The following is a 10888-nucleotide window of genomic DNA, read 5'->3' as shown; positions in this document are numbered from 1 at the left end:
CAAAAAACCAAAAAACCAAAAAAACAAAAAAACAAAAAAAGAAGAAGAAGAAAGAAAAGATAGAAAAAAAGAAAGAAAGAAAAAAGAAAGAGAAAAAGAAAAAAAGAAGGACCATGGGTATATTAATACTATTGAACTATCTGACTAAAAATTATTACTGTGGTCAACTATATACTGTGAAAAACTTCCCACAGTCCAAGAAATATATGTAAAATAATTTGAATATAATTACAAAAGTGGAAGAAGCAATAGGGAGAGTAGTCTCCCTATTGATGATGAAAACAGTTTTTGGAATTGCAGGTATCAGCCAATGACCCTCTTCCCTCCAGAGCCATCTCAACCTTCCCAACTACCAGGACCTGATCTCAGTATATGGAGTTCCAGGGCTGAAGAAAAGAGCAGGAGATTGACTCTATCTAAACTTGTTGCTGTTTCTGCAACAGACACAGTAGATGGGAGTTTGCCAGGACCCAGCCTCTAGGATCGCTGCATATCGGTGGAGAACCATCAGTTGTAAGTAGCATCATTCAAGTGCTGAAGTTTTCAAGCATTGTATTTTTAATGACTAGAGTACAGTCGATAAAATTACTCGGTTGTAGTTGGGTGTGTGTGCTCTTTTGAGTGGGAATACAAAGAGAAATGTAACTCATGGGAGATGTTGTGTCACAGTGGACAAGCATCATCACCAAGTCAATGTCACCCGCCTTATGGGTAGAGACATTCTGCTGTATAATGGGTGTTAGGTGTTAGACATGCATATCTAGTCTGACTTTTAGTCACCTTTTCCTGCATGAGCTCTACTTCTGCCTGTATCTCTTCATGCTCCCCCAACGGGGGATGGTTACTTATCTGCCTGACNGGAGTGTTCCCTACCAGTTAGGCCACAGTTAGTAGTGAGCTAAATTGCTGTGTAGCAAACAGTGTGTGAATACAGCATATGAAATGTTTTATACAGTTTCTCCCCTCCATATAGTGAGCTGAAACTAGCATTCTCTCCATATATATATATTGCTATCCTGCATTTTCTTCCCCCTATTACTAGCATATGGCATCCCTACTATGGTCCTATGGCGAATTAGCTCAGCAGTGTCCCCATGCTGTTCTCTTCACAGGCGTGTGAAGACCCGAGTCTGTGAGGCCGAGTGGCAAAGCAGAAGACTGTAAGCCACTGGCAGGCTCCAATCCAGCCTCTGCAAACCTCTATGCTGTGTGTTATTGGACAAACATCTCATAATAAANTGATACTNATACTTATAATTGGCTACAATTGCATGTATATAATTTCTCGTCAAATCCCACAGAAAGGGAAGGAAGGCAAGACTTTGGTCTTTTGAGAAACCTNGATGTTGTCACTATTCNGTGTAATCTCATCAGCTATGTTGGGCTAGCTATGTGATTATCTGTGTGGTATAGTTCTGNATACCCACTAAAGCAGCTCCTCCCACAGTGGGTGCACGCAAGTATAGCACACGTGTCTCCTTTATTCAACAGAAGGCATTCAAAACCTGGCTCCTGAAGCATCCAGCCAAACAACCTGTGATTCTTGATTAAAGCACAGATTCCAAACTGTTATGTGACAGACTTTTCCTGAGGAGACACAACAACAACAACAACAGCCCACACACACACACACACACACACACACATCTACTCATCCTAGATAGGGTGCCCATGGTTACCACCAAAGTCCACCTTGATGAACCCACAAGTTTATTGGGATTCCTAATAGGAATATGAGTGAAGGACTGCTCAGCAGGGCAAAAAATGACTCTAAGACAACTGTATTGTCAAAGCCCATNCCCAGACTGTTGAGTGGAGGGGAGGGCTTTTATAGATTTTTGGAGCATGCACAGTGAGCTAGTGGAAAAGCATGTAGCAGGATGTATTGTTTGGCCATTAATTCTGAGTTACAGGGACAGGGATTTCGAAGTCTCAGGAGCTCCAGGGCAAGCCACGGGCAAAGTGTTTTCCCTTGGTCCTGGNCTTGGGCTTGAGGTCAAGTCAGGGACAGGGTGTTCNTTCCCTGNCCCTTTTTTCCTACACCTATGTCAAAGGAGTGTCACGTCCACTGCAGAAACTAGACTAATGTTCAGGGACTTGACAATGTGAAGTAGAAGAAAAAGAAGATTTGCAGGTATTGGGGAATTCAGAAAGGGTTTGATACATTCCTTGAACTTCAGCACTGTTCAAGCATGATTATGATATGCTATGACATGGTGTCACCTGCAGGCATTCTGCCTAGCACTCTTGAAGTTCCAAAANTGTTTTCAAGAAAAAGAGGTCATACTATATGCAGGGTNCATGCTATACCCCGGGTGACCATATNATATGTCCATATATAATACAACCACAAAGGAAACCAAATATTCAAAACCATCCTGAAAAATTAGAGCAAAGCTGGAGCCTTATTCTTGCTTACTTTAAAACCCAGAAAACAGTAAGGTTGTAGACTAGTAGATTAAACACAGACATATGGAGCAATGGGTGGTACAGAGATCCCAGAAATAATCCCCCATGCACCACAGTAAGTCATCTTACAGGAGGACTGCCTNGCGAGTTCTGTGTTTAAAGGCATACCACTACCACACTCTATGCAGAACTCCTGAATGTAAATAACCCATAGCNCCTTGGTGACCNCAGACTAACTGAAACTTTTGGAGCCTGAGGAAGATGGANTGTAGNTGAACTAGCATTTGTCAGTTACAAGCCTGCTGGACTCCCCTTTGTCCCATGGAGTCATGTATTCACATGACTTACAGACTAGNCTTCTTAAATAACTCAGACCTTATCACACCTCTCCCTTCTCTGTGTAAAGTTTTCCCTTCATACTTGAATTACAGTTGAGTCTGTGCTACCATGCACACTGCCTCGTGTGAGCTGATGCTGCCTGTTTCTCTGACTTTCAGACCTTATTTCCCACCTTCCCTGTCTCACCCACCTCCAGCTATACACCAACTTTATTCACTCATGCCATGTATCCACAGATTTTCCTCTTGGCTCCAAATATACTGCTGTACCTTGCTTCAAGATGCCAGAGCTTGACCCCGTAAGTATGTCTTCTCTGTCAGCCAGCTGGTCACCAGTAGCAGGGTTGTCAATAGCAGTCAAGGAAAGGACACTCTAGTGCTGTTTCAGAGTATGGTGACTTCCCTTCCAATGAGGAGGACCTCGTGGCATGACCTGAACCAGCAGGACTCAGAGTCCTGAATGCCAAGGTATTCAGTGGAGAAGACAGGGGTAAGTAATAAAGAAAACAAGATATAAAGAAGACAAAAGCTATAGCTGGGATCAGTAGGTCTTGCATAAGCTGATGACTTATGCCAAGCAAGTTTATTAAGAAGTCCAGCATCTGTACTTGGAAGGCAGAGGCAGGTGGATCTGTGAGTTCAAGGCTAGCCTGTTGTACAAAGTGAGTTCCAACACAGCCAGGGCTATACAGAGAAATCCCGTCTTACAAAACGAAACAAGACAAAACAAAAGTACAGAATCATATATAGTATTTGCAGGGGAAAACAGTTGAGATCCGCAAAGAGCTAAATCAGACAATGTTGGGGATGAGAACACAGGGTTCTTCAGTCGCAGTTGCCTAAGGACTGGGAACCACAGGCCGGGCAGAAGGGTTGGGTCCACAGAAACCACAGACTTGACTCCTAGGGGGAGGCACTGGCTTCTTTGTCAGACAGACCTTGTCAAGTGTGTTCCTGGAGGAGAACACAGAACTAAAGTTTTCTTTGTCTTTCATCAGGGCCACTGTGACAGCCTTGGGTTGGGCGGGCTCCCCACAAGTCAGGGTGCCAGGGATACTCGGCTCAGTGGTTCCAACTGACCGGTTCCAGCCTGTAGTGTTTCAGCATCTCTCTTCCACCCAGCTCTGGGCCATGCTCCCAGGCAGGAGGACTCTTTAGCCCTGGGCGACTGTGTGAGAGGCCCATCACAACTCCAGTTTCCATCTCAAATCGCTCTGCTCCAGAGGCAAGAGCTGAATTTTGTAGTTACTATTTCTGATTTGATAATTAAGACCTTTTCAAGTTACAAATCTTTACATAAAAAAAAAAAAAATCCCGTTCAAGTGTCTAGTGTACTTACTGTTTCCAGATTGGTTCCTGACACGAGCTGGCAGTAGGGGTGGTCTTTGGAGATAGACTCTCAGCAATGAACGCAATAGGCATGTTCATGTGTCATGTATTCAGGTTTAAGGGCACTGCTGAGGCTCTGGCCATGGGAAACCACATGTCAGCATGCCATACATTCCATTCTAAGTAATTAAGTCACCACCTGTACCTGGTTTTGATAATGTGCTAACTGAAGCAATTCCCTGGGGAGCCCAAGGGCTGCTTGGTTGCTACGGTAACTGTGCTGTAACAAGCCTGCATCCTGTATTTGAATTTCCTGAGTGCAGTGTAGCACTTCAAGAAATAAAAAGAAACACCCGCGTTTACAGTATGAGAATCAGAGGGTTCCATGGCAGCCCCCCATAGAATCTCACTCCTGATAACCACAAGGCCACTGTTGTCGAAAATGAAACACAGAATCAGCTGTGCAAGTGACTGGATTAAGGAACAGGTGAATTCATGACCTTTGTAAGGCTTTCATATGGATGCAAGATTAGAGTCTTGGTTGGGAAATAATGAGACCCTGATACTTAGGAAGAGTCCCACAAATTAAAATTGAACCAGGATGCAGGCTCAGCTGACTGCTGGGATTAAGGCACTATAATAACCACGGAAACTCTCTCGTGGAGCATATAATGTGTTTTTCTTTTACATGAAGACTTACTGTCACAATATGCTGATGACTGTTTACCGAGAGATAAAAAACAATTCTGTAGCGAGGACTGTATGATCTGCATGCATGTAGCTAGTTATAAAGTCCTCTATAAAATTCATCCTTACAAATTGGAGCAGTTTGACTATTACTTGAAAAGGACATTATTGCCTTTTTCACTAATGTAATTTCTTACCTTATTCTCAGAGCTTTAATATTTTAAATTTCTTAAACAAACAAAAAAAGTGTGTGTGGTTTTGTTTTGTTTTATTTGGGGGTGGGGGCTGGAGAGATGGCTCATTTTCCAGAGGTCCTGAGTTCAATCCCCAACAACCACATGGCGGCTCACAACCATCTGTAATGGAATCTGATGCCCTCTTCTGGTGTGTCTGAAGACAGCTACCATGTACTCATATACAAGAAAACAAACAATCAAAAATGATTCCTATAATATTAGTAAATGTTCATTTTTTTAAAACGTGGTTTTTTAAAGAAAAGCAGATAAGTTTTCAGTTTTTCAACTATGGAAATCCCTCATTGCAGTGCATGGATCAGGGATCGAGTTTTGTCTTTAGTCTGCATGAATTCTCGGAGCCACGCAGTCCTGAAAGTAGCAAGAAGCTGAGCTTCTGAAAAACACAGTTCTTTTTTTTTTAATTTTTAATATTTTTATTACATATTTTCCTCAATTACATTTCCAATGCTATCCCAAAAGTCCCCNATAGCGCCCCCCACTTCCCTACCCACCCATTCCCATTCTTTTGGCCCTGGCATTCCCCTATATTGGGGCATATAAAGTTTGCAAGTCCAATGGGCCTCTCTTTCCATTGATGGCTGACTAGGCCATCTTTCGATACATATGCAGCTAGAGACAAGAGCTCCGGGGTTCTGGTTAGTACATCATGTTGTTCCAACAATAGGGTTGCAGATCCCTTTAGCTCCTTGGGTACTTTCTCTAGCTTCTCCATTGGGAGCCCTGTGATACATCCAATAGCTGACTGTGAACATCCACTCCTGTGTTTGCTAGGCCCCGGCATCGTCTCACAAGAGACAGCTATATTTGGGTCCTTTCAGCAAAATCTTGCTAGTGTATGCAATGGTGTCAGCGTTTAGAAGCTGCTTATGGGATGGATCCCTGGCTACGGCAGTCTCTAAATGGTCCATCCTTTCATCACAGCTACGAACTTTGTCTCTGTAACTTCTTCCCTGGGTGTTTTGTTCCCAATTCTAAGAAGGGGCACAGTGTCCACACTTTGGTCTTCATTCTTCTTGAGTTTCATGCGTTTAGCAAATTGTATCTTATATCTTGGGTATCCTAAGTTTTGGGCTAATATCCACTTATCAGTGAATACATATTGTGTGCAGACACAGTTCNTAACTGGAAAGTTACAAGCGTAAGTCTAACGATGCAACCCCAGTCAATTTAGCCCCTCCGCTCCCAGAATACCCAGCTATGCGTGCAAGAGAATACCAAAACTTAAATTCTAAGCCACGAGAAACCACTTAAAANAACATTTATGTCAAAGCAGAAGAGGAACAGAGGAAGGTTCTCCACCACAGGACTAAATAACCAATCACAGTAGTTAGGAAATAGGCAGAACATTACAAAGCACCCTACTCCTAAAATATCATTAACGGGTGTGGAGACATGGCCCAGTGGCTAAGAGCACTGGTTGCTTTCCGGAGGCCTGAGTTTGATTCCTAGCACACACGTGTCCACTCACGACCATCTGCATCTCCAGCTCCAGGCGAATCCAACATCTTCCTTTGGTCTCCACGGGCACCAGGCAAAAATGCGGTGCACAGACAGACATGCAGGCAAAACGTCCACACACATAAAATTTTTTTAAAAAATGAAATCGTTAACACTGAAAACTTACATAGGAAAATTTGTGAGAAAGAACATGAAAAACTGAAAATAATGAAATAAATTGCTGTGAACATTAATAAAGAAAAAGGTGTTGAGGGAAATTATGATATCAGCCTGGAGAAAGCAAAATGACAACAAATCAGGAAGGGATTTGATGACAATAATTAGAATTGTGGCAATTGATTTAAGTTCTAAGAGAAAGGACCGCATTTCAGTGAAATTTAACACAAATGGAAATAACTCATGTCAAATTTGAATAGACAAATTATATTTAAAAGATCGCTACGGACATAGGAGGAGATACTTCCATAGCTGATACTTGTTTGCTTTTTATTGCTCTGATGATTTTAACTGTGCCCTTGTTCTTCTCTCTCAAGATAAGTATGGAACTTTGGGTATTTTTGCTTTTTGTTTGTTTGGTTTGGTTTTGGTTTATTCTTTAATTTTATTTATTTTATTTACTTGTATTCCAGCCATTGGCCCCCCTCTCCCACAGTTCCTCATCCCATTCCTTCTCACCCCGACACTCCCCTAATCTCCGCACCAGGCCTCACCCCTTCCCTGGAGCCTCAAGTCTCTGGAGGATTGAGAGCATCTTCTACCACTGAGCCAGACCAGGCAGGCCTCTGTTATATATGTCCCTGGGGCCTTGTACCAGTTGTACCAGGCTGTGTATGGTGCCTGGTTGATGGTTCAGTCTCTGGGAGCTCCCTGGGGCCTGGATTAATTGAGACTGCTGATCTTCCTATGGGGTTGCTCTCCCTTGAGCTTCTACAATCCTTCTCCTAATTCAACCATAGAGGTCCCTGTTTTCAGTCCAATGGTTGGGTGTAAGTATCTGCATCCGTCTCGGTCAGCAGCTGGTAGGGCCTCTCAGAGGGCAGCCATGCCAGGCTTCCATCTGTAAGCACACCATAGCATCAGTAATAATGTCAGGCCTTGGTGCCTCCCCTTGAGATGGGTTTTAAGTTGGGCCTGTCACTGGACAGCCTTTCCTTCAGTCTCTTCTCCATTTTTGTCCCTGCAGTTCTTTGAGACAGGAACAATTCTGGTGAGAAAATTTGACCATGGGTTAGTAACCCCATTCCTCCACTTGAGACTCTATCTACTGAAGGTGGACTCTTTGNGTTCNCTCTCACCANTGTTGAGCATTTTGGCTAAGGTCACCCCATTGAGTCCTGAGAGTGTCTTACCTCTCAGATCTCTGGTAGTCCCCCCACCTCCTTCTCCCTGAGGCTGCATATTTCAATTCATTCTCCTTGCCCTCTGGACTTCTATTCCCCCACCCCTATACCTGATCCTGTTCCCCTTTCCCCTCCCCCAGACCTTCCCCTCTCCCACCCAGGTCCCTCCCTCCCTCCCTCCCTCTGCCTCCCATGATTTTCTTCTTCCTTCTAACTGGGATTGAAGCGCCCTCACTTGGGCCTTTCTGCTTGTTACATGTCTTACTGTCTGTGCGTTGTGTCCTAGGTATTCTGTACATTTTAGCTAATATCCACTTATCAGTGAGTACATATCATGCATATCCTTTGGGGTCTGAGTTATCTCACTCAGAATGATATTCTTTAGTTCCATCCATTGCCTGCAAAATTCATGGTGTCCTCGATTATAATAGCTGAATAGTATTCCATTGTGTAAATGAACATCATTTTCTGTATCCATTCTTCAGTTGAGGGACATATGGGATGTTTCCAGCTTCTGGTTATTATAAAATGGCTGCTATGAACTTAGTGGAGCACATGTACTTGTGGTATGGTGGAGCATTTTGGGGTATATGCCCAAGAGTGGTATAGCGGGGTCTTNAGGTAGAACTACTTCCAATTTTCTGAGGAACCACCAGATGGATTTCCAGAGTGGTTGTACCAGTTTGCANTCCCACCAGCAATGGAAGAGTGTTCCTTTCTCCACGTCCTCGCCAGCATGTGCTGTCACTTGAGTTTTTGATCTTAGCCATTCTGATTGGTGTGAGTTGGAACCTCAGGATTGTTTTGTTTTGTATTTCTGATGACTAAGAACTTTGAACATTTCTTTAAGTGCTTCTCAGCTATTCAAGATTCTTCAGTTATGAATTCTTTGTTTAGCTCTGTCCCCCATTTTTGCGTTACTTGGGTTTTTGAAGGTTAACTTCTTGAGTTCTTTGTGTATTTTGGATATTAGCCCTCTGTCAGATGTAGGGTTAGTGAAGATCTTTTCCCAATCTGAAGGCTGTCATGTTGTCCTATTGATGGTGTCTTTTACCTTACAGAAGCTTTTCAGTTTCATAAGGTCCCACTTATCAATTGTTGATCTTAGAGCCTAGGCCATTGGTGTTCTGTTCAGGAAATTTCCCCCTGTACCAATGAGTTTGAGGCTCTTTCCCACTTTCTCTTCTATTAGATTCAGTGTCTCTGGCTTTATGTTGAGGTCCTTGATCCACCTGGACTTGAGCTTTGTGTAAGTTGGTAAATATGAATCTGTTTTCATTCTTCAACATACAGACTGTCAGTAAGACCAGCAGCAATTATTGAAGATGCTTTCTTTTTTCCACTGTATGTTTTTGGCTTCTTTGCTAAAGATCAAGTGTTCATAGGTGTGTGGGTTTACTTCTGGGTCTTCGATTCTATTCCATTGATTGACCTGTCTGTCTCTGTACTTTCATTTTTACAGGAGCCCATTAGTTAAGAGGCTTTGGAGTTTTATAGAGATCTTGGACATTTAAGTGTTGACATTTTTAAAAAACGTGGCACTTTTGAAAATTGGAGTGTGTTTACTGCTAGATAAATGAAAGGGATTTGCTTCAAGTGATGTGTTTGTGACAAAGCTGACAAGGGATTGAATGTCACAGTTTTTGCCAATGAGACACCAACCCAGAAGTAGATAAGCAGAGGAAATCTTAATTGAGGAATTATCTCCCATCAGACTGGACTGTGGGCATATCCGTGTGGACATTTTCTTGCTTGTTAGTGGATGTGGGAGAGCCCAGCCCAAGGCAAGTGGTGCCATCCCTGGGCAGATGCTCCTAGGGTGTTTAAGAAAGCAGGCTAAGCCGGGTGGTGGTGGCGCACACCTTTAATCCCAGCACTTGGGAGGCAGAGTCAGATGGATTTCTGAGTTGGAGGCCAGCCTGGTCTACAAAGTGAGTCCCGGGACAGCCAGAGCTACACAGAGAAACCCTGTTTCAAAAAACTGAAAAAAAAAAAAAAAAGAAAGAAAAAAAGCAGGCTGAGCAAGCCATGAGGACCAAGCAGTAAGCAGCACCCCTCCATGACCTCTGTCTCAGGTCTTCCTGCTCAAGGTTACTACTTTGAGTTTCCACTATGGCTTCCTTAGATAATGGACACCAATCTGTAAGCAAAAATAAACTCTTTCCTTCCAAGTTACATTTGGTCATAGGGTTTCATCAGAGCAGCAGAAACACAAATATAACAAATGTAATGTCTAAAAATAGCTATCATTTTTAAATGTCAAAAAACGATATTTAAAATCAGGAAAGAAAAGCTTGACAGCTATTCTAATCAATATACAAAATTAAGTAATATAAATAAATATTTTAATTTGTTTAAGTAGTATTTAAGTTTATTAAGAAAGGACATTAATTGGTGAAGATTTTTTTTTAAAAAACTACTATTCTTAATTATACAACTGCTTACTTAGAAAACTCAAGACTACTATAAAAATTATCACCNAAATTCTTAATTTACAACAGGATATAGATCCAAGATAAGATTGGCAGAATTGATAGCTTTATTCACATTAGGAAAATTTACCAGAAAGGGCAATCAAGGGCTGGGGAGATGGCTCAGTATGTAATGGCTCTTGCTGCTAAGCCTCTTGATCTGAGTCCATAAAGTAATTAGGTTTAATAAAAATGAAGAGCTCCATAAACAATGGTAAAACTACAGCCTGTAGAAGAAATATAAGTATAAAAACACAAAGCGAGGTCTCAACGGAGAGAATACTGCTCGTGGATAATAAGACTTGATGGTGTGAAAAAATGTGCTTTTGGGGACTGTGAATGTAGCTGAGCTGTAGAGTGCTTGCCTGGGGTGCTATCCAACTGGGTACCAACAGCATAGACTGTGCTTGGTACTGCCTGCCTATAATCCTAGCCCTGGGAGGGAGAGGGAGAAGATTACAAGTTCAAGGTCATTCTCGGTTACACAGCTGACCATGGTCTCTGGGGAGGAGACCCTATGTAATAACAGAAAGTGATGATTGTACTCTAATGCACATTTAATGAACAGTAAAGTCATCTATTATTTTAAATCAGCTTTT

The sequence above is a fragment of the Mus caroli genome, chromosome 6, assembly GCF_900094665.2.
Source record: "Mus caroli chromosome 6, CAROLI_EIJ_v1.1, whole genome shotgun sequence".
NCBI classification, from domain to species: domain Eukaryota; kingdom Metazoa; phylum Chordata; class Mammalia; order Rodentia; family Muridae; genus Mus; species Mus caroli.
The sequence above is the reverse complement of the archived record's forward strand: the minus strand, read 5'-3'. Positions refer to the sequence as shown.